The sequence below is a fragment of the Tachypleus tridentatus genome, chromosome 12, assembly GCF_004210375.1.
Source record: "Tachypleus tridentatus isolate NWPU-2018 chromosome 12, ASM421037v1, whole genome shotgun sequence".
Classification (NCBI taxonomy): Eukaryota; Metazoa; Arthropoda; class Merostomata; order Xiphosura; family Limulidae; genus Tachypleus; species Tachypleus tridentatus.
The window spans coordinates 87282628-87308783 of NC_134836.1; the positions used below are offsets into that span (position 1 = coordinate 87282628).

The following is a 26156-nucleotide window of genomic DNA, read 5'->3' on the forward strand; positions in this document are numbered from 1 at the left end:
TTCTCTTTCTTATTTACATTAATCATGCTGGTAGAAGCATAATTACTAAATTAGAAATATTTACAGATGACATTAAACTCTTGGGTATCTCTAGCTGTATTGAGGATGTTGAGACACTACAAAATTACTTGGATCAATTAATAAAATTGACAAATATTTGGCAAGTGACTTTTATAATTATAATAGAGGCAATGTACTGCTTGTGGGTTATCACAATTTAGACTGTATATTTAATATATGTGGGAACCAACTCAGTAGCAAGACCACAAAAAAAAAAAAAAAAAAAAATTTTGTGATAGTGGTCACTGATGTACGAGTCATTCTAGCCATCAAAGCTGTGTTCTGTTGGTAGTGGTAAAACTAACATAATTTTAGGATATATTTACAAACACAGATTACATGTCTGAAGAGGTATTTCTTTATACAAATTGTTAGACCTCAATGGAAATACCGTGTACAGTTTTGGTATCCTTATTTAAAAAAAAGAAAATAATGACTTTCCAGAAAGAGTTCAGAAAAGAACTACTACAATGATTCCCATTCAAGAAAAGTTATCTTACAAGGATGAATTAAGACCTTGGAAGTTGCTATTCTCCAGTAAGACACTATTGTCTTATAAAATTAGGTGAGTTGCTGTCAGCTGGGCAACTAGTAGAATTTGATAATTACATTCAACTAATTAATCATTCTCACATGAGACTTGGGCAGTTAGAATATTCAAAATCAGTAATAATTAGAAACACTAATTTTAACTAGTTGCTTATTTTTGCAAGTTGTGGCACTAATCAATTGAGCTGTAGAAATTTAATATTAATCAAATGTAATAATGAGAAATCATCATGGAAATATTTTGATTACAAGCATAATTTGGCTGATAAATACAGTTACAATTAGAAACAATAATACTGATTAATTATTTTCATGATATTAATTCATTTAATCTTAATTTTGATTAATCAGTTATTTTATGAGACAAGTGATATAACCAATGGATTGTCCAGCTTTAACTAGTTAAGGTCAATTTTACAGCTGTTTGAAAGAAGCAAGTTCCTGAAAAGTAGAAAGTTAGTTTAAAATTAAAAAAAAATTATGTCAGCTACAGATGCTTTTCTACAAGTTCCTTTTAATTTGAGCATTTTTTAACTTAAAAGTCACAGCTGTGTAAAAATAGCATTTCAAGTCTTTCTTTTGTCCTCCATAGATCCCTGCTTCAGAGTTCTTTCATTCAATACCAAAGCCCATCAACTATGCCAGATGACAGGGAGAAAAAAAAAAAAAAGTCTGATTTTGAATCTGAAATGGACAAATTAAGAATATGATAAAAAAAATTCTCACAGTTTATGTGACTTTTATTACAAATTTTTAGACTTATTGGTTTCTTATGTTTTTAAAGGGTTGGTTTAAATTCTTAATTTTCTGAAGGACAAGGCTAGCCTTGGAGAGCCAAGTTGTCACTCACTGTTCATAGGAATGTTATGTACTCAGTCAGTTCAAAAACTGCTAATTTAACAGTTTGGTATTCAATAACTACAGTTTTCTCATAAGATAAGATTAATTCTATTTCTACAGCTAAATATGAAAATAAACTTACCAAAATATTCTTAAAGCTTGGAGTTGCCAAATGTCAATTATATTTAAGGACTATTATAAATCTAAGACTAAAAATAGCACCTTATCTGGGTGAGGGGTAATACTGGTTAGCAATTCCAAACTTAAAAAATCTGTGACCTAATTTTCAGATTGTGTAAAGTATATATATTTTACACTTAAATATAAAACACATACTAATTTTTTGTGTAATGTAATATTTCCAATGTTTTGAAGGAAAACCAATCACACAGTCTTTTCTGTGAAATGTAAAATTATGCAAAGGCTAAAAGCCCATAAACACTTTCACTGCCAACCATTTCATCCATACCTTGACAACAGAGAATAATTGCTAATTATCAACTACTAGAAATCAAGTTAGTAATTAAGATATCAGTAGAATGAGTTGCTTGTCAATGAGGTGCATTGTTAGTTTTAATTCAAATGCTCTGTAAAACATTATCTTTCTTAATAAACTTTTCACAAGCACGCCAAGCTAATTTCCACAACCTCAACAAATTCAACCTATTGAAATGAAGGCACTTTCACAAGACCAAAGCCTGTCATTTTAGCACTTTGTCATAAACTTCCCATATTAATATGAAAGAAAAGTTGCATCATCATTTCTGTCTTTGTAGAAGGCTTTAATAACTAAAATATGTAGTAGGACGTGTATAAAAATGTTCAGACAAATAAACTCTTATGAAGATGGATGTGTCTGAAGAGCTAATTAGGCACATAAAGCTTTATGAGTTTAAAAAAGGCAATAGTGTAGCAAATACTACATGAAACATTCAAGGTGTTTATGGTGTGGAGTCTCTCAATGAAAGAAAATGTTGAAGGTGGTTTTAAAAGTTCAGATCAGGTGACTACTGCTTAAGTGATGTGCCATGTTCAGTTGTCCTGCTGAGTTTAATAATGATTTCTTGTTGGCTGCAATTGAAGATTGTGCTGCAACAGTTGAACTAGCACAGAAACATAATTCAACAGTTTACCATCATCTGCAACAGCTTGAAAAGGTGTCAAAACTTTGAAAATGGGTCCCCCACAATTTGACAGAAGCTAACTTTAGAGCAAGAATGGACATTTGCACTTCTCTGCGCTCTCGTGAACGTAACTCTTCTTTCTTGGACAGGTTAGTGACTGGAGATGAAAAGTAGATATATTATAAAAATGTTAAGCACCACAGACAATGGCTCAGTGCAGATAAACTGGCTAAAGCACGGCCCAAAATGGACCTCCACCCTAGGAAAGTCTTGTTAAGCTTTGATGGGATATCGTTGGTGTGATTCACTTCGAGTTGCTGCCATTCAATGTAACGATTACATCAGACCTCTATTGTCAACTGTTAGAGCATTTGAATGTTGCACTGAGAGAAAAGAGGCCCGTTTTGATCAATTAAGGTGTTGCATTACACCAGGATAATGCACAGCCCCATACAGAAAGTATCACATCAACAAAAATTGAAGAGCTAGACTGGGAAAAACTTCCACATCCTCCTTATTGTCCAAACCTTGCCCCATCTATTCCAAAGTTTGCAGAACTATCTTGATGGAAAAAGAGTTTGGAACACATGAAGATGTCAAAAACTGCCCTCTCTACATTCTTTTCCTCCAAGCCTCAAGAATTTTACACGTTCCATTATTGACTAAATAACATTAAAAGCATTTGAAATCCTTTCACTTTTTCTTAACTTAAATTAGGATATTACTTAAGGGATGACCTGATATATACAAATCATTGTAGAACTGTGCAGCTATTACAGTACAATTATTCAGTTTAATACATGATGCTCATTAATCCCGTAATAAGACAAATCAAATTTTTGCCCTATGTAACTGAAAAGAAGAAAATTTAAGGTTAGATGCATATAATACTAGCCATGCTATCAAAACAATGGAAACTAAAACAATACAGAATAAAGCACAGCTACAGAAGGTCATGTTTATTAATATAATGAAACCTTGCCTTACTAGTTCATTCAGTTTTCATTAATTATAGAATAGTATGTATGTATATATATTTTATTTAATTTGTATACATTATGAGTTTAAAAAGTGACACTAATAATGCTTGTTCCAGGGCTTTAAAGGCAGTTGAAGACCAGGCATAAAAGTCTTTCATATTTGATAGTTCAATGGATAGTGAACAGATTATTCTGAAAATTCCTTACAGGCTAATTAATTTCATCTCTATAAAGAAAATAATTCAAGTAGCTAATAGAAAAAAAATGTGTAAAATTATTTAATGAAATATGATGTCACAAAGCACATCTCACTATTGATTCACTAAAAGGAAATCTTACCTTACTAGTCTGTTAACTTTTTAAGGATATTACTTATCTGGTAAAATGGTATAGACTTGATTTACTTAACTTTTCACAAGTCTCTTCATAAAGTGCCACATAGAAGATTAACTATAAAAAAGATATCACCAGGATTCATGGAAAGACTATATAACTGGAATTTTAGTTGGATAAGTGAGAGAAAGCTAAAACATCATACGGCTGCATTCAAAGTTTTGCTTGCTAGTAAGGAATTTGAAGATAGTTGTAAACATTTAGTGGTTCATCAGATGACATTAAATTAGTCAGATTTATTGCTTTCTTATTAAAAGAAACATCTTGGCATTGTTGTAAATAGTAATAAAACATGCAATGTCACTCACATGGAAAAGTTAATCATCTGACGTGAGTAATGTATGTATAATATATACTGTACATAGCTATACAAGGACTTTAGGTAGCATCAAATACATATGCATAAACACTGTGCATTTTGTTTTTTTACCTAGAGCATAAAAACATTCTTCTATACAATTATTTGCAAAACACAAGAATATTTTAATACATTCGTATGGTTTACCTGTAAAATAAAAGAGCTTGTCATCAAATATAAACTAGTCATTCTCACATCATCAGTAAATTATGCAAGTTAGTAATATTTAAGGTTAGAAGCTTCATTTTGCAACATGCACTAAATTTTCAGAAGTCAAAATCTACCTTTCTTTATAGCCCCAAAAAGTTAATACAGTCCAGTTAATCAGAGATCAGAGCATGCTACTTTATCTTTTCTTATTTACATTAAAGGCATGTTTGAGTGGGTTATAACTGATATATCAGTAAACTCTATTGATGGTATTAAGTCTTGGATATTCTTAGATGTATTTAGGATGCTGAGGAATGAGAGAATGATTTGGATCCAGCACTTCAAGGGAACACTGACTCTTAAAATTGGGCAAATTTACATACTGAGAAAACACCATTAATCACTTGTTATAACCATCAAGTTAAGCAAAAAACAAAAGTATGATGTTGAAATCACTGAAAGTACACTTCAACTCATGTATGTCATATGAATAATTAATGCAGCATGGACAAAGAAACACATAACAAACTGTCTTAACACTATAACTTTACCTAGGAATAATAAAAACGTGGAAATTGATACACATGCTCTTTGTGAACAGCCTCATAGCTTAAATTTAAAACTTTGCAACATTTTCTGCAAAATTAATGAACTACAGGCAATTAATTTTAATTAATGCAATCATTAGTGGTAATTAGACACAAGGTAAATAGAAGAATGCAATATCAACAAGTTAACTAAAATTACATAATGACATTGACTTTAATTAATGGTGAATTTAGCATGTTAATAAACTGGTGACTCCAGGGAAAACTGAATTTTGAGAAAATGGTCATTAAGACAATAGTGAGTTATATACCAAAAAAATTGATTTAGACTAAATTTCACAATTTAATCTTTGAAATATTGGTGTCGGTCTTTAATAGTCATTGCTACCTTAAGTAAGGATTGAGTGTGAGAAAGCATGCTATTCAGTAACAGTAATGGGGACTTGAAAGTGAAGGTGTGTTTTTCGTATAGCAAAGCCACAAAGGGCTATCTGCTCAGCCCACCAAGGGGAATTGAACCCCTGATTTTAGCATTGTAAATCCGAAGACATACCGCTGTACTAGCGGGGGTCTGAAAGTGAAGGACTCGTGTGTTTTACCAAATGATTACATTTTGAGGTAGACCAATGGTCAAATGACCTCAAATTCTAATTGGTACGTAATCAATCTAGATATGTTCCAGACACTACCAGTGCGATGCCTATTTACACAGTATCGAAAACTAAGTGCATTTGTGTGTGTGTGTGTGTGCGAGATGTACACAGGATTTAATTCTTACTTCAATCAACTGTGAGGGCTAACAACAACAGTATAACATTTAGAATTAGGTGCATGAATGTGACGTGCACAAAAGTTAAGTAATTTTAATTCTTACTTAAGCCTTTTTTTTTTCCCCACAGTATTTTAAATCTTCAGGCCTGTAGCAAATTTATTTTTAATGAAATGTGTAACCTAATCTTTTCTTCTCCCGATATATATATGCAGATTGTTCACACTTCAATTCCGAATATAAATTATAACATTGGTTAATTGTCATGTTTTATTTAATATAAAAAGAAATGTATTAGAATGTGGTACGTAGTGCTTAGTCAGCTAGTGGTGTAAAGCGCGGCAAGATTTAGCAGTTTAACGGTCAATCAGTGTAAATGTAACATAATTGACCTATTAATTCTGTTAACATGAATAATAATAAATACCATATTATCGTTTATTAAAACTTAAAAATACAGTTACAACCAAAACTAATGAAGAAAAATGAAGCAGCAAAGGTTGAAAGCTTGTAAATTATAGCTTACTGTAATGCATTTCAGCTTTAATTGTTAATCTCTACTTGTAAGTTTTAGCGACTTTTAAGTTTGATTTTGAATCTTTGATAAGCTTAATCAGTTAATGTGTATTATTTTCATACCCAAGTTTTTAAGCTCAGTACCAAAAGTTCTTAGGATGGTGTTCTATCTCAATTTTAAAAAACAACAGAAATTTTAGTTTAGTAAAGAAATAATTTTAACGTTGAAACTTTGCAGAATGGACGGCAACTGTCTGTTGTGGAGATATAAATGTAGAGGACGACGTTTCGAAAGTCTTCCGCCTTTCTTCTTCAGATCAGTGAAAGGTGGAAGACTTTCGAAACGTCGTCCTCTACATTTATATCTCCACAACAGACAGTTGCCGTCCATTCTGCAAAGTTTCAACGTTAATACTCTGCCTAAACAATCTATCAACGAATTATAATGTTAACTACAATAACAATACCTGATTGCAACTTTCGAAAGTCCGTGAACTTGCGCGATTATTACTCACACTTTACAAATATTTACGTAGATACGAACTAAAAAGTTAGGCACTGGGCGTGTTGTATCTTGCGCCCTCTCGTGCCTATTTATAATTTTATTCAAAAATACTTATTGTTTTCAATAACAAGAGGGAATTAACGTAAGATAAAGTGAAACCTTTCTTTAACATGATAAAACAAGTTAAATATGCATCGTCAAAAACGAAACCTATCCATCTGACTGCAGGGATACCCTTAGATTATCTTATATTTTTAGCATTCATGTAACTATGTTTGAAGATGTTAATTGATATTGATATTTTACAACTGATACCTACGACTGTTTAATATATGAAGAAATGTGACAGGATTTGAGAGTTTCCTTCAAAATTTACCAATACATGTGTGGTATGCAAGTATACCATGTGTTTTTTTATCCCTCTTATTTTGATATAGAAATTTTTAAAATTTTCATTTATTCAGATATTTACAGTTTTATTCAGAAAATCCGTCATGAAAGTCATTAAATTCATTTTACTGTCTCCCAGTGTAAGCACTATATTTACAGACTTACAAAGCTAAGATCCGAGGCTTTATTCCACGCAGTGAAAAACGTTTTGAAAAGTTGTGTATGCTGGGTTTAAAGGAAGATGAATATTTTATTCCACAGATATATCAGGTGATGTTTTGAAAATATAACCTCCCTTACGTAAGAATGCCAAATAATCACATGTTAGAGGTATCATTGATGTTTCATGTGTACAATATTATGTGTTCACAGCCTGGAACAGATTGAATACCAGATATCTAACATCTTTTTGAAATGAACAACATTCTAAATGTATAGAGCTTTTTCGAGTAAAGGCGCTTTCTTCTCATTATACATCTGTTATTTTTATTGTATTTGCGAATCTAATTAAATTACTTAATGTTTGTCATAATTAGGTCTCTTTCATTCTCACACTCAGTCAAAGTAAGAGAACATAGATTTTTTTCCTTAACACTCCTACGAAAAGACGTTTCTAGTCCTGATTTCTTCAAGCCCGTTCCCCTGGCTGTGGTTTCGCTAGATAGTAGACAGGGACAGTGGGAATCTCGTTAATCCATTCATTAATGGATTTAAATGGCAATTTCATTTAAATACAAAATTATTAGCCTAATATTAATAACCTTTCAAGTTGCTCTGGGGCCTACTAGGCCCCACTTTTCGTAGGAGTGTTAATATCCTACATGATTGAATCTCTTCTATCATCTACAGAACCTATTCCATTATTCTTGGGGAAGATCAAAGTACCTGAGAATAACCCACCTGGTAAGGAAATTATGCTCTGTTTGCATCCCACGTCGCTCCAAACATGCTCGTCCTTTCAGCCGTGGGGGCATTATAATATGACGGTCAATCCCACTATTCGTTGGTAAAAGAGTAGCCCAAGAGTTGGCGGTGGGTGGTGATGAATAGCTGCCTTCCCTCTAGTCTTACACTACTAAATTAGGGACGGCTAGCACAGATAGCCCTCGAGTAGCTTTGTGCGAAATTCAAAAAACAAACAAACAAACTCTTTACATCAAATTGCTCATTTAACACTTAACTTATTAAGTACTAAAAATAAACACATATGTAGTACAAAGTAAGAAAATTGTTCAGAAATGTTCTTTAAGCATAAGAATAAACTGAAACTGATGTGAGAAATAATTTCAAGAACTGTCCAGTTAAATACATCAGTAATGTATCTATCATAAAAGGACTGAAAGTGAACTTGGTAACAGTACTAATATATATTGATTCCTGTCAAATATAACTTTAATTAAATATCTGATAACACTCTATTACAAGTTCTGTTCTTGAATTTTGCACAAAGCTACTCAAGGGCTATCTGTGCTAGCCGTCCCTAATTTAGCAGTGTAAGACTAGAGAGAAGGCAGCTAGTCATCACCACCCACCGCCAACTCTTGGGCTACTCTTTTACCAACGAATAGTGGGATTGACCGTCACATTATAACGCCCCCACGGCTGGGAGGGCGAGCATGTTTGGCGCGACGCGGGCTCGAACCCGCGACCCTCGGATTTCGAGTCGCTCTATTACAAAAACAGCATGATGTAAGAGGCCGTAAAAGAATTACTTCAATCAGAGACCATTCATCGTCTTAGGAATTTTCAAAAGTTGAACAGTTTTAAACAAGGTAGAAACAAAATAATTGATAGAATGAAATCAAAGTTTTTATTATATTGGTAGACTGCTCTTTAGAAAAGTCATATCAAACCATGTATCATCTTTGTAGAGATAAATAAGAACTCTGAGACAAGATACGTAAATAAAAACAAAGATGTTATTGAAACATCATTTGAGGGGCAATTTCTTGATTCTTTTATCTATTTAATTTAAATGAATGAAGGTAGAATATTACGATAGCAACTGCTTTTTTTACAAAGTAAACAGGTGAATGTTTGTGTTTTTTAGAAGCCAAAACCCTAGCACAGAAGTTTATATGTTTCAACCAAGATATTGTTCGCTGATGGAACAATTTTTGCGGCTCAAGAACGAATGTTTAAATGTTGCTTTGCAGTGTATATATATAATCCTTGAATAAGAACAGTCAAGACAATACTCTTCCAACTTTCCTTGCACGTTATGGTGGAACCATACAAAGTTACAATATTGAATCAGTTAGTCATGCACATGGAAGAGGGACAGCTGACGTGATATCAAGGCTTATCACTTTTGTTCGTGAGTCAGAGAGCCGTAAACATATGGTTACAGATGACAACATTTCTAACATTGGAAAATGTCCTTAATTTGGTTTTTCGTCCTTAGAATTATAAACAAGTGTTAGTTTTTGAAGAAGCTCCAAATACAAAGCCAAATTCTCCAAAACGTTTAACATAAGACAAAGAAGAAAATCAAGGTAAATGGTTGTAAATGGTTAAACATGTAGTGATCATATTAATAAACGGATGAAGTGTCTAAAAATACTGTTTTATTTCATCGATGTGAAAGAGAGAAAGAAAAACACTGTAACACGTTTGTTTTCTAGACAAGTTGACGACTGTAAAGTGTGAACATTTTTCAAGAGAATTTGATAAAGTCATGACAAGAGATGTTTAACATGTTATACAGTTTTGTCTTATAAATATTCGTTGATTATTATTTTTAATTATGTTTAGCGAAATTATCGTATAGATATCACTGTTGAAGGCTTTATTTCAATGATAATGGGTTTGAAATATAATAAATTTTGATGGTCAAATGTATGCTTGGATTTTGAACTGTAGCGTTTTCAATCTTTGTAATCTTTCTGCTTATCTGAGATTCCATAAGTATAACATATTTTATATATTACGTTTAATTAATCTCTAGTAGTAAGGGTCTAATAAATATGTGCCTGATAGGTAGCCAAGAACAGCATTTATACTAAAAAATTACACTGAAACTTGGTGGGTGGTTACGTATTTTTAGTGTGAAGTTTTAAAACCTGGACCTCATAAAATTATTCAATTGCTGATGCTCTCTACTGGTAACTTCTGTATGTAGCGTTGTAAGATCTTGTATTAAAAGTTGTTACTTGTCATGATTCATGCAGGTTTAACTTTCTTGGGTAGGCTAGTATATAACTGAAGTTTCTAAAATTCTTAATCTTTAGCACACGATTGTAATGTTTATGATGATATCAATACTGCTCCATATAGTCTGTTTTTGAGTATATATATATATATATATACCTTTCTAAGTAAGGTACATAGGGAACTCGAGCAGTAATTAATGAGATTAATCGTAACATTTATAATGTTTTTAAGTGATTTCTGTTATCGATGACCCTTTAACCACTAAACTCATGGACATATAAACAGTTAAGACAAATGTCTTTGGAAAGTTAACAGGATTCACTGTTAATTCTGTATTCAATAAACTTTTATTTTTGATACCACAAGAACTATGATTTAAATAAAATAAAATATTTTTCTTTTACGTAAAAGACATAATGGGCATCTTTATAAAATTGGATGCTCTCAAATAAGTGATACCTTTTAGTTAACTAACGACTCCTGTAGGGTTCGACTGTCATTATATATGTGGTAAAAGTAAATTGAAAGAATAATCGATAATTTTAAAACTTAGTAAGCAACTGAACAAAATAAACCTCGTATCTTTTTACTAACAATTAGATCAGAAACAATAAAGACTATGGATCTGTCAATTCAATGTTGTCGTCTTGTTACTACCAAAAATAAATTGCGTTTTGCACTTTGAGGCCGTGGTTACATTCTAAAGGCGACAGTTAAAGCCCACTGTTCAGTAAGGTAAGAGTAACATAAGAGCTGATGGTAGGGTTTCAAAGTTTATTAGTTCAACATTAGTGACAGTTACCCTAGATAGTCCTTGAGTAAACTTTGGGCGAATAGTAGAAAATAAAACAAAAAACAACAATCTATTGCATGGAAAAGATGGCTTAAGAAAATATGTCTAAATTACTATATTATGAATATTAATATATTTTTGTCTAGCGATTTAATGTTAGAGGGACGAAAATATATTACACAAGAGAAATTAAAATCCTCACAGGAAATGTATTTCATTTTGAATTATCGAACATAAAGAATGCATTGGTGCTTTGTCGGAAGCTTGGGTGTGACATTTTGTTCTTATCTGATCAAACATTTCTTTATGGCAAATAAAACACTGTTTGCGAGAAAAAGAAAGTCGTTTCTTCTTTGTGAGTATTTGGATATGTTAAATTTTGAATACCCAGGAGGGTCAGGTACAGAAGATCTCTTCCTCCATCCCTAACTTTTACGTCGGGTACTAGTAAGAATTTGTTGTTGTGTAGACTTTGGGCCAAAGTATCCCACAGTACTCCGGCTCTTTTCAGGGTAATGTCCATCTATTGTCTTGATTTGCCCTTCTTTTTCCTTTATCAATTTTTTTAATTTTTGTTTATTTCTATTCAATTTTTGTCTTTTTTTTCAATATTTCTTTTCGTTTTTTTCACTTTTGTATACATTTTCTCTTTTCCATATATACTCTTCAAAAAAAGAAACGCAAAAGGGATATTTTTGTTATTTTAAAGAGAAATATATGTAATAACGTTACAAGCTCAGAGTATGTGATGTTACACGTGTTAAGGCACTGATTGTCAGACCAAAATGAGAAGTTGTGCACTTTGAAAACGGAGGAAAACATCGGATTTTTTGTCAAAACGCATTCGTGTCCAATAAATTTGTATGAGAGATCTGCATGTTCTGCAAGTGCAACATGTGCAAAATCCCTATAAAAGTGACGGGTTCTCGGTTTCCATAGCTCAGTGTTAAGCCACCGACACGCAATACAGTTACGCCAAGACTGATTGAAGCACAACGCAACAACGCCATTGGTCGCTTGGAAGCAGGCGAATCTCGATCAGATGTTGCCAGAGCTGTGAATGTCCACCCAAGCATCATCACAAGGCTATGGAATCGTCACCAACAACATGGATCAACTTGTGACCGTCCACGATCTGGCAGACCTCGTGTGACCACGCACGCACAAGATCGCTACATCCGGTTATGTCACCTTCGGGATAGGACCACCACTGCGACGTCTACTGCCTCAACCATACCAGGGCTGCGTAGCATTTCCGATCAGACCGTACGCAACCGTCGACGAGATTCTTAGGCCCCATGTGCAACCCATCATGGTGAACGTCAATGACGTTTTTCAACGTGACAACGCCCGTCCTCATACAGCCCGACTCACCACTGTCTTCTTGAGACACCACAACATCAACGTTCTTCCCTGGCCCGCCAGATCACCAGATTTAAACCCCATCGAACATCTTTGGGACGAGTTGGACCGACGTCTGCGACGGCGACAACCTCAATCGCAGACTCTACCTCAGCTTGCAGCAGCTTTGCAGGCTGAGTGAACAGCCATTCCACAGGATGTGATTTGTCATCTCATCGCTTCCATGGGCAGGAGATGCCAAGCAGTTATTGATGCTCACGGGGGGCATACTCGTTATTGACGTTGAGTGACGTTAAACTTCAATTAGTGTGCGTGGACTTCGCCTTTGCAGACTTTGGATGTTCAGCAGTGAATGTGCAAAGTTTCACACATGTCATACAGAAGTACCCGGAATAAACTTGTTAACAATATGTCTCAAATTTTGCCTTTTTTTGTCATGATCAAAAAATTAAGATAATAATAAAAGAAAGATAATAAAAAATAAAATAAAATAAAGTAAAGTAAAAATAATAAATAGAAAGTATAAAGATAATTAAAAATATAATAAAATATAATAAAGTAAAATACAACTAGTGTTAAGCGTCTAGTGCATGATGGCCAACTTGATTTATGTTTCTTAAATATTTATAGGAGAGAGGTACTCAGGACTATGTTCATCACGTTCGTACAGGGTGGCCCATAAGTCCCTTCCCATCCATATATCTTATGTATCCAGAGTATCTGTGTGCTGCCCAGGGGCGTAGATTTTTTTTACACCCGATGGGGGATGACTTTTGCAACCACTTATGTGGACTGTTCAAGAATAATTGATACTACAAGAACTATGATTTGAATAAAATAAAATATTTTTCTTTTACGTAAAAGACATAATGGGCATCTTTATAAAATTGGATGCTCTCAAATAAGTGACGGGTTATATTTCTATATATAAATTATATATATTTATATATATATATTGGATTTGGATTTCTAGTAAACCAATTTGCAAATTGGTAATTTCTGATTACATGAACCTGAAAGCTGAAAACATGCAGTCACAGAGTAATCTTGTTGCCACGATACTTCAAGGTTTCCATGTAGGTTTGTATAAGTGAGGTATTGTGAACAGATTTCAAAATGTTAATAGAATAAAGACAAATGTGTCACAAATTAACTGCCACATGAATTTATTCCTGCACACTGCACAGTATAAAAGATGACCATTATAACAAGGTTACTAATAACTTTCATTACATGAATTACGTTTTCAAATATTAATAAAATTAGTAATTACCCTTGATAAGTTTATATCTACTGAAAAACTGTTTATGTTGTTTGATAAAAATAATTAAATGTCTTTGCGAACTCTTAAAATTACACATCAATACAATGTAGCGCATAATTACTTTTTATTGAAGTAAGATTTATTTAGTCCTCTAGTCTACATGTTCCCAAACGTAGACCTCTTTTGTCATGATCTGTTTATGAATTCTTTCATAAGCTCTTCTATATTTATCTTGTCGACCTCATCTTTGTGAGTGTGACAAACTGCCACATGGTTGAGGCGGCACTGAGACATAGTTGACCTTAACCACGTCATCAACCGTCTTAATGCAGAAAATCTGCGTTTACATTCGCAGCTGGATACTGGACATACAAGCAAAATTTTCATGAGAAGAAACACTTCACTAAACATCTGCTGGCTTGCTTCATGCATCTTACAGTAAGCATACTTTGCACCTTTCAAAGATACTGCTTTTGTTGTTCCTTTGAACATGGGCAACTGAAACTCGAGCCGTTGTGCAGAGATTTCTGGATAGAAGTTTATAACCGAGTTGTCAATCTTGCCAGAGGTGATCATGTTCTCAAGTGCCAGATATTGCTTCAAGTCATTGTTGTCTGCATTGAATCTAGTGGTCAGATGTTCTATGACTGTGTCCACAACTTCAAAATTGGCTTTTGTAGTAATCTCTAGCTGTTGCAGAATGGTGTGCTGAGCCATCATCTGTGATCCTTCTGGGGGGTCGGCGAATGCGTGGTAGTTCAATAGGCACCAGATCTAGGTAAGTTACCTTTTTCTTAGCTTCATCAAATATCTTTTTGTAATTTTCCTCTGTTCGCAATACCCGCAATTGCTCAACTGTCATTGCAGATGCTTCAATCATGCCAGATACTGTCGCTGATTTTGCTTAGAATGCACGGTTTAGTTCCTCTAATGCAGCTAATGGATGCTGAGCCATCAACAATCCTAAATCTGTCGTTTCTTTGTCAAATCTGTCCAGCAGCCTCGTGCTTTTACTACATCTGATTTTCATTTGCTAATTCAGACAAAGAATCAACAATGTCACTGTAGTGATCATTAGCACATGTAATTGCAGATAGGCGGCACAACCAGCGTGTTGGACATAGTGGGTGGATGTATTTAACTGGACCAATGTGGCTATCTGACGATACAATATTTTTAAAGATTGTCTTGTATTTGCCTGACCTCTGAAGCAAGACACCAAGTTCATGTACCCACTGGATAGAATCTCGAACACATTCACAAGCTTCAACTGCATGTTGCTTTATTAAATTAGCTTTGTGTGCTCTGCAGCGAAAACACAAAGCTGACAGTTGCTTCTCTTTTATTTTTGCCTGACATCCACTGTACGTGCCACTCATGTTAGCGGCTTCATCATAAGTTTGTGCTCTAAATCCTGACAGTGGTAAATTGAGTCTAGTCAGTACATCAAGTATAGTCGAGAATATTGTTTCATCAGTTGTATTGGAAACACTGTACAAACCAAGAAATGTCTCATGAACGTCAAGGTTTTCATCTACGTATCGTACACATATTGCTTCCTGTTCGGTGCCTGTAACATCTTGAGTGCCATCAACCATTGATGCAAAGATTTTACTTTGCTGCACTTCGTGTGCTTTGTTCCTCAGTATTTGATGGCTGAACATCTCCATTGTTTCATTCTGAGCTTGGGGTGATATGAATGTGATTTTCTTTGATAAGTAGGCCGTCAACTTAGGATCTTCCTCTTCCAGGAGCTTTATTAACTGCAGGAAGTTCCCCTCCGTATCAGTATGTCCACGTAATGCTAAACCTTGATGCAGTAAGAAACGTAAACTTCTGAATATTTTGGCTAGACTTCTTTTGCATTCTTCCTGCTGCTTCTTTTTTCCATCATGTAACTGGACAGTCACTGGAGTTACATCAAGTGAACCTTCTGGAGATATAGCGAATCTCTGCTGAGAGGAGGATTAGTGTTTGTTGAATTTCTGTTTTGCCTTTTTCCAGTTGCAAAAACCGGTGGATATGAAGGTATACTCCAATTTCCCTGTAAAAAGGCTTCTATCTTCCACGCTGGCACAATGAAAGCATATGACATTTTGAGTCTGATTGTCGAAGTGCAGCCATGGGAACTCATCAAACCACTTGTCCTGGAAGTTGATATTTTGAGATTTTGCTTTCTGTCGTGATATTAGCTGTGCGTCTGGATGATATGGTTTTCCACACTGTATCTGTGGAATGCCAGATTTTTCATTACTGCACAAACTTGTTTCACAACTATCTGGTGGTTCATGATGTGCAATAGTTGCACAAGCATTTTCAGACTCGTCCTCTGATGAACATGGTATTTCCTCTGTATGGCAAGTTTCTATTCCTTTGCTTGAGGTTGTTGGATTATCTGCATCTGCATTGTCACTTGTAGTACTAGTAACTGGCTTGTAGAACTGTCTAATATCGGAAAGTTTCAGATGCTTGCTTGTTATGATTGGAATCTGTTTCCCAGATGACTCAAGAGGCTAAAATATAGACTTTATTGAAAAACTCTAATGTACAACGAACGATGATAGAACAGAATGGAAGTAGGACTGAACCGTACAATGTATTTAAGTCGAACGCGCGAACCTCACAGTGATTACCGAGCCGACTGACCGCCTGGGCATCGCTGGGGCAATAATGTGTGCTAGTTACAACACCAGTAATTGCAAGTTTCTCAAAAAATACTTAAACAATCACAAATATATTATATTCCTGTTAAAGCTCATCAAAAGGCAAACACGTTGTCTATAAGCACGTCTATTAAATAAAAACACCTAAACAAAAACTAGCAATACAATTCGAGTAGAGGCTTCAGGTCGTTGAAATCGCTCCTTTTGTGTTCTAATTATACAATAAAGTACAATATTCTTACTATCTATGATAAGAAAATATATTGTTCTTTTACCATAAAGCACCAGCACTTTATTAGAGTGCGGTGATAATCTGAAATTTCATGGATTAATGAGGGCCACAAACACAGGTTTAATGAGCCCTGTTGTAAAATCGAGGCTCAGACTAAAGGGAGCGGAGGGGGGTAATGTAGGGCGCGTCTGGATCCGAGCGGCCCGAACCTGTCGTTAACTGTACACTAAACATACACTATGGTCAGCGGATTCGGCAGCTAAGGAGAGTAAGGCGTTCGACAATAAAACCGTCTAGAGATGCATAAGAACAAATGGCGTAGGAAAACCGCACAATATACACATAAGATGGATGCAGCTATAAGCTACAAATGGCCTGCCAGATCTAGATCACAGGAGTTTACGCTTGGGAGTAATATTTTCGAATTTCATGTTCTGTTTAATCTGTTGTGATGAAAATCTTACTTAAACTTACACTACGTACAAAACGTAGGTAGATTCTGTGATAGTGCTTGCAAGTCTTGTATGTATACTTAGGCCTACTGACTGATACTTACGAACTATCGCTTAGATCTAAAAGCTTAGAAGCACGCCTATATTAAAGATGTACATTTCGGCTACTGAAAAAGCCTATATCTAAGCCTAATTATGTAATTCGATTGGTAAGAACACGAGAATCACAAGAACAAACACACAATTTGTAGGTCTGTGATGCAATAAAACAATTCAACAGACCAAACTGTAGGGGGGATGATTGTATGCACCATACCTCCACCTAAAATGAAGTGTACCCCATCCCCCAGGATCTACGCCCCTGGTGCTGTCCCTCATTCTCGCTGAACAATATTATGCGTACTTGTCACAATACGCTCTTCAAGTGTAAATGGGCTTACATCGGCCATATTTCTCTGAAAAAAAAAGAAACAAATTTATAATACATGCGTAATTGAATATAACATAATAACATATGGATGGGTAGGGACTTACGGGCTACCCTGCAGCATCTGTCGAGATCACACATTAAATCATTTTTATACCAATTCTTATTAAAATAGTTTAGTGCATTATGCAAGAGTCTTACAGATTTTGTCTCTATGTTTGCATACTTGTGCATGAATGTGGATGAAGTGCTATGTGGTACTTCATAGGCTGAAGGTAAGATTGAATTTTGTATTTTTTGTAGTTTCTTCAATTGTTTTTGGGTTATGTTTATCCAGGCAGGAGATGCATATTTTATTATAGGTCTAGTGTATGTTTTGTAGATTTTTATTATATTATCAGGTGACGTTCTTTGATTTTACCTGAGAAACTTCTTGTATAATTTGCTCTTTTCCAGATTCTAATCAGGATATTGTTTGTATGCTGTATCCACGTTAATTTGGTAACATAAATTAATCCAAAAAATTTTGCAGAAGTAACAGTCTATAAAAGTGATCCATTCATGTATAACTTGGGTGGATCTTTTTTCAGTTTATTTAATCTGCTGAATAATATTACTTGGTTTTCGGAATATTTATTTTTATTCTATACTTCTGGCAGTATTCTTCTAAATTATTCAGGACTGGTTGGAGGTTTGTTGCTGCTATTGAAGGTGTGGGGCTACTTTTCCATACCGCTACATCGTTAGCAAATTGGTTGCAATACTTAAATTTAGGTCCGACAATGGCATATTACTCACATACATGATGATAGGGCTACTACCCCTCCCTGCGGAACTCCTGCCTCAGGTGAAAAGGACCTGAGTGAACGTCATTCACATATACACTGTACTTTACAAGTTCTATTTTCCAGGAAGTTAGACAGCCAACGAATAATTCCCTGGGGTAAATCCATTTCCGTTAACCGGTGGCGTAACCCGTTATGCCACACCGTGACAAATACTTTCTCAATGTCGAGAAAGGAAGCTACAGTGCATTCATTTATGTTAAAGCTGTCTCTAACTGTTTCTGTTAATCTGATTAGGTGGTCTGTATTTTCAAGTCGATGCAAGTTGTAGGTTTAGTTTGAATTTCGCGCAGAGCCACACGAGTGCTACTTGCACTAGACGTACCTAATTTAATAGTGGGAAACTAGAGGGAAGGAAGCTAGTCATCATCACGCACCGTTAAACTAAGGCTACTCTTTTACTAACGAATAGTGAGATTAACTGTAACATAATAACGTCTCCACGGCTGAAAGGTCAAGAAGTGGCTGGTGGGACGGAGAGTCGAGCCCACGACTCTCAGGTTTTGAGTTGAACGTCCTAATTATTTGGACATGCAGGGCCTGAAAGTGGTATGTTTGTTTACTTACCTATTATTAAGCACAAAGCTATACTACGAGGGTATCTGTGCTCTGCTCACCACAGGTATCGCAACCCGGTTTTTAGCAGTGTGAGTCCGGAGACATACTGCTGTGCCACTAGGAGGGGGCAAAGTGGTGGAAGGACTTATTTGATCTTATATAGTTTAGTCATTTTATTACCAGGTACTATATTTTGCGCGAAGTATAAATTGTTATACGCCAAACGTCTAGCAACTAATGAAAAAATTATTGTCCTTTTAAAATTTTTGATTGAACAGTAAGATTTGACTGTCACTCCCATAACTCACTCAAGTATCCAAAGTGCAGAAAACTCATCGCAAACCATGAATCTGAACGCGCTAACCACTAGCTCACGCTCGTGCTTACTAACAGTGTGTGTACATTTGTATACACACACATACAGAGATATAGATACATAGTTACTTAACTTTATGACATAAACATTTAATATATTTGTAAAATGTATGCCAAAAATGTGATGATGCCTCTAGTTAAGAAAACAGCACCAGCCGACACTTCATGTTATTGGCAAGAATTAGCGTAATCAAACAATTGTAGAATTTTGATTTAAATTTATATATTATTATTTCATGTACTTACGTAACGTATGAGTTGTAGTATATAGTAAAAGATACAATGTAGGTATAAAACTATCTGCTAGCTGACTTTGATATGTCAGCTTTGTTATATCAGAGGGTGAGAAAGCAGCATCATTAATAAGTACATAGCTTAGATGCTAGCGATTCTGCAACTTTGAGCAATAATGACTATTTAGAATTACTAAAAAATAGTTTCATCACATTTCTCCACATCTGACAGGCATAGATACTTTCCACAACCAAGCCTCTGAATGTGATTTACACTGATATTAGAACAGTAAAGTCTGTGATGTCAGAATAAATCATAATTTAAATGACCCTATGAATAATTCGGTGCCACATGATCATTAGTTCCAACATCGCATGAAAAAAGGGCTTTCATTTTGAATGAAGAAAAATATTGTCCAGGACCAGTTTACTGTTCTTTGTGGTACACATATCTGTATTTGGAGGATTGGTAATTTACGATGGTGTAAAATCTTTAGTAGCCGTGAATACAGACCTTTGGTGAAGGCAATGACAGACAGGTTCAGATAAATAAACTCTTAGCTACCTGGCAAGAACAGTAACATAAACATTCTTGATGACGAGAAACCCACTTGAAATAAAAGTGTATCTCAGAATGGCTGGTGTGGGTATTATCACTTTTAATGATGAGCAGAGAACAACGTTTCGACCTTCCTAGGTTATTTTTGTTAACAAAGAAGATGACCTAGGAAGATCGAAACGTTGTTCTTTACTTATAGATAAGTGTTAATACCCATACCAACCGTTCTAGGATACAATGACATAGAAAACTTAAAGAAAGACTTGAAAAATAAGGTTTGTTTGTTATTTATTGGAGTTTCAGTGTTATCATAGAATTCTTGTGTGATTTAGTTTTCAAATCGGAAATGCTAAACATTTCCTAAATAAAGGAAAAATCAAAATTTGTGAAAGGGTCTCAATAATTTCACAATAGTGACTAAGACGAGAGACGCTGTTTAGTCTTTGAATATAACAAAGCAAAAATTAAAAGTTGTGGATAAAGGCATGAAGCATACACATCATTTAACTTTGATTTTATTTAAGAAGTGTCTGCACATCTTAGAGTGAATTTTAGCTAACAGTAACCAATAATACAAGAGAATGAAGAGAGACTTGTGCATAAAATACTGTCATTTGTATCCCATTTGAATAAGCTCCAAGAGCTTTATGGCTGCATATGACTTCTATTGCACTTCTTAACATTACCATACATTAAGAATGTTGTAGACCACTTCTGACACCATTTTTTTATGATCGTGGTACATTTGCACATCTTGTTCTCTTGAACTTTATTCACGCTTTATTTATGTTTATATTGAACAGTCTCATACTTATACACTGCTGTTTATTACAATAATCAATAACACATAGACTTAGAACTTTTTTTTTCCTTATTGGTGATGTAGTATTTCTTTTTTCGCCTCTCTCTCGGTTTATTCGGTCTCTCTCAGATCTCACGGTCTTTCTTTCTTTTTTTAAACGCCGTCCTTTATATCCTTTCCTTCAAAATTCACTCAAAGGATTACTTTCTTTTACGGTCCTGCATCTGTTTTTCGTAATTAGGATTATACACTTCATAAATGAAAGAAGTTCTTATAACTTCTAAATCGTTTCCTAAACTCATACGGGATTAAAAAATTTGGCCACTTTCTCACCTCACTCAAACCCAACTAAGGGTTCCTACACCTAACTTCGTAACACTAAAGAATACCTTTACAATTTGTTGGTTGGCATTTATTATCTCAAAAAACAACAACACAGAGCCTTAGGCTTAGAAAAGCCTTTCACATGTGAACTGTTATGTTCTGTTTCATCACAAGCGTAAGACTTTTCTTTCATTGTTGAATTTTGCATTAAGCTACTAAGAACTATGTGAACCAGCTGTTTATAATTCGGAAGTGATAGACAAGAAAAAAAAGCAGACAGACAATATCATATATCGCTCCAAACTTTGAGACTGTTTTTGTTTCATAGGAAGCAGACATTTAATACTACTTGTCATCTTTGGACTTTGTTTCCTAGCAGATTAATCTTATGCTTGTGGGCCAAGTGTGGTCCAGTAGTAGCGAGTTGGACTGTGAATCTAATGCTCTATGAATTTTGGCCTGGCATGGCAAATTGGTTGAGGCACTCAACTCAACTCGTAATTCCCCTCACACCAAACTTGATCGCCCTTTAAGCCGTGAGACGTTATTATATGACGGTCAGTCCCACTGTTCGTCGGTAAAAGAATAGTCCAAAGTTGGCGGTTGGTGGTGATGACTAGTTGCCTTCCCTCTAATCTTACACAGCTATATTATGGATGACTAGCGCAGATGGCCCTTGTGTAATGTGCCGTGAAATTCAAAACAAACAGATAAACCTTTGAATTGTTGTTATTATTATTGTTATTACCTGTTGTGCATCTATCTTATGATAATAAGCCTAAAATATATACTTTGACGAGGACATGTCTCTGCAACTTTCAACATCATTCGATACAATCAGTATGTACTTTCTTGTCAGGAACTTATGATGAAAATGATGAACATACCAATGCACATGACAAAATGACAGTACTGTAAATGAACCTGGATACTAAACAGATTACTTGAACCTAAAGTTTATTTCGAATGAATACATGTAAATGCATATACAACATTTACTGACAGTTTTCCTGTCCATTGTATTGAAAAAACTGCTATAATGAAAGATCAAGACCCAACTGAATTCATCTATTACATTATGGGCAAAGGACGTTATCCAACTTAGTATTAAATACAATGTTTTTATGTCACCATTTCAGAATTAAATGGCCGCTATTTCAAAAGTATGATGTGGAAAGATCATCAAATATGATGAGTGACGTATCACCTCCAGCACTATTCTTCTGCAGAAGTTCACCTAGAACTGATATGGATGAATATTTTATGTCATTCTTGACATTCATTATTTATGGGAGTAATTAAACTTCTCATGTTTTGCAATAATGGAAACGAGATCAAACAAGATCGCTGTATTAATTCTGAGCTGGTTAAAAAAAAAAACTGGGAAAAAAGATAAGGCTACTGGGCCAGATAATATTTCCCCGAGGATTTTGAAGGAAGTTAAAGATTGGATAAGTAAGCCACTAGCTGCTATTTTTTTGCCAGTTCTTGAATATTGGGTAGGTACCGCTTTTAGAGGGAAGTGGTAAAACTGCCCCATAAATTAGAGACCCATTAGTCGTACATCAATTGTGGGGAAATTTTTGGAAAGTCTGTTGAAAGATACTTCATAGAGTCGTTTAACAAAGCTTAGAATTTTATTGGATCATCAACATAGTTTCACTGAGAGAAACTCTTACCTTACAAATAAGTTGACGTGCTTTGGAAAGGTTACTACTCGTTGTAGATGAAGGTAAGAGCGTATATTTGGTTATATGGATTTTTAAAAAGCCTTTGACCGGGTGCCATATAAAAGACTTGTAAAAATAAATTGTCTCTATCGATGTGGGGGATAAGTTAGCAAATTGGATGGAAGAGTGCCTGAATGGAAGAAAGCAGAGGATTGCTATAAATGGAGTTCAGTCAAACTGGACTAATGTCACAAGTGGAGTGCCCAGAATAGTCAATAAATTACTTAAACTTGCAGATAGTGTTGAAGTCTTGGGTGTTTCTAGCTGTAAAAAATATGATGGTGGTTTACAAAAGGATTTAGATGATTTAGAGATTCAAGTAAATAAATGGAAGATGAGTTTTAGTTATAATAAATGCAAGATAATGAATTATAAATATAATTTGATGGAAATAAGTTTAAAAGTAATATGAAGGAAAGGAATCTTGGTGTAATAGTTACTAAGTCTCAAAGCAGTGTGTTGTTGCTAGTGGTAGAGCAAATAGGATTTTAGGTTGTATCAACGGAAATACTGAATATAAGTTTAAAAAGGTTATAATTATATTGCACAGTTCACTGGTTAGGCCACATTTGGAATATTGTGTTCAGTTTTGGGCTACTGCCTTTATAAACGACACTCTTAGAGTTAGATTTAGTTTTAGACAAACAATAAAAAACAGAAAGGCACATGGTTTAATATTTCATTATTTACCAGAAAGTTAAAACTGATTATACTAAATGGAGGAAATTGCTACGACTTTCTAATTGGTTATGAAGAATAACATTGATAGAGTTATGTCATCATTATAATAAAAATATTAGCTCTAGCAACAATTGTTTCTTTTAAAATTCATTGATTTCAGAATGAGGAATTGTATGAAGGAAAATTGTTACCCAAAACTCCGACCCATTTTAGGGCCTGGTGATTAGCGCATTAGACTTGTAATCTGTGGGTTGTAAGTTCGAATTCCTTCACCTAACATGCTCGCCATTTCAATAATGGAAGAGATATAATGTGATGTTCAATCCTACTATTCGCTGCTAGAGAGTAGTGCAAGAGTTGTAGGTGGATGCTGTTGACTAGTTGTCTTCCCTTTAGTTTATCACTTTAAAATTAGATATCTATTAAGTAACTTCGTACGAAATTAAACAAAGAAACACACAAAAACTGACCCATTTTTTTCACTGTTTTGTATCCATGACTACATAATGTGATGTTTTAAAGTATTCCCTGTGTGGTTGTAGCAGTCACATCTCAAATGCCGTCATAATTAATACTTATATGACCATGTAATTATTAACTTCCTCAAAAAAATGCCGCCCATGAGCACAATGGTATGTCTACGGACTTACAACGCTAGAAACTAAGTTTCGGTACCCGTGGCGGGCAGAGGACAAATAATACATTGCGTAGCTTTATGCTTAATTTCAAGTTAGTTAACATGGACAGTTAAGCAGCTGACACTACACAACAGCACCACCCTACACTTCTGTTGCTTACCTAAATGCACGAACAAGGCTATTCTAATTAACTGCAGAGATTCACTCTTATCTAGATATTTCGTAAATATAATATGAACATTAACACGTCGAGTGGTTAAAATACCAGCTTTCCATCAAGAAGACTCAGGACTGAATCAACACCACTACCAATTTGGAAACAGTTTCTTTGATTAAGAGCCGAAACGTACAATAATATATTTTTTTTTAAGTTAGTGATTAATATCTAGTTATACAAAAAAAATTTCAAGAAATTAGTCAGTGATTAATAACGTAATAATTAAACTAATAAACTCTGAAAAGTTTAAAAGAGGATTTCCTGTATTCATCGTGATACAAAACTACGAATTCACGCGGTAGTGCTCTAGAGGTAAAGATGTGTATGTATCCATTGGAATGAAAGTACAAAAGCCTGAGTAAATCAGTGTTATACATACTTTTAAATATGAGCTTACAATGCAGTTTTAGAATTTTAATCTCAACCAGTGAAAGCGGGAATCATTAGAATATATTTGTTAAAATTAATACGTTAATTAAAATTCCTTTTAGAGTTTTCAGGAACAGGTGGTTATTGGCATTTGCAGATGGAAATACTTTATATTTGAAAATATTATAAATTAGCAGTGAGAAAAATTTAAACGTTTAAATTTAGTTAATATTAAAAAAATTTCACATATGTAGTTTCAAATAAATATTTCACACACACACACACACAAATAATAAACATTAAATTAAAAATTTTAATTCTCATGACTTCACGCAGGATGTCTTGTAAATATTTTATGAAATTATGAATGTTATATAATAAATTACAATGATCAAAATTCCCAGTGGACTTTAAATATTGATGCTTGAAATTAGTTGTAAGAAATACATTATTATACCAAAGCCTTTTGATGACACTAATTTTGCCCTTTTATTACATAAGAATCAACATAATGTACACGAAGTTAAATTTAAACACTAAAAACTATTCATTTCTTTAAGTTATATAAAAACAGGCTTAAAAACTATCAAACTAGGCTGTTAAATAATAAACACAGGACTATTACCAAGTAAAGACGAAGAAACTATTGAATAGAGTAACCGAATCTTCATCTGTTGACCTCGCATTATTTAGTTACATCCTAAAGTAAACAATATATTTATTGATTTTTCTTTTACTATCACTGAGTTTTCAGTTAAACATATTTATTAAAGTAAAAGATAACGAAGTGATTCGAAAATTTCTTCTACCACGAAAATGTTTAGTAGTTTAGTATAAGTTCAGTTTTAAGAAACGTAATTTTTGACTTTTTTTTCAAGTTTAAATTACGCAGGTGCTGAATGGTATGACATGGTTATATTCACTTGGACTAGTGGAGTTTCGAAAATATATAAAATAAGGAAGTTTTTAACAACAAAAATTAGGCTGTACTATCTTGTTTCTTTAACATTTTTTAAAAATTATTGTTATGGATAACTACCATATCCATAGCCAGCTACGGATGGTGATTCGCAGAAGATTTCTGGAAGGTATGGGTTAAAGCACTTAGAACCTAACATATGAACAGGAGGTAAACGCACAGTTCTAACATATTTTGGCAACAACCTCCTGCCACAGCTGAACTATGAACACTTTAAGACCGCTGTTATAATAGAGATATAACTCTAATCAAATACAAGTATCATATTTTGTTGTTGAATTATTTTGCACGTCAATGAGAGCAAATTCTTTATAAAAA

General features: G+C 34.3%; 1 protein-coding gene and 1 long non-coding RNA gene across 4 annotated transcripts in view; one reads left to right on the forward strand and one right to left on the reverse strand.

The window, feature by feature from the left end:
* LOC143233918 (uncharacterized) overlaps positions 1 to 1716 on the forward strand; it is a 24532-nt gene extending 22816 nt beyond the window's left edge. Inside the window, exon 3 of the long non-coding RNA XR_013018400.1 lies at positions 1202 to 1716. This is a non-coding gene — a long non-coding RNA (uncharacterized LOC143233918). The remainder of the gene's footprint in view (positions 1 to 1201) is intronic.
* Positions 1 to 6874, reverse strand: part of LOC143233917 (multivesicular body subunit 12B-like) — a 24404-nt gene extending 17530 nt beyond the window's left edge. For all 3 annotated transcript variants that reach the window (XR_013018398.1, XM_076470806.1, XM_076470807.1), the window contains exon 1: positions 6755 to 6874. The gene's annotated coding sequence lies outside the window, so the exon portion shown is untranslated. The remainder of the gene's footprint in view (positions 1 to 6754) is intronic.
* Between the last annotated feature and the right edge of the window lie 19282 nt (positions 6875 to 26156).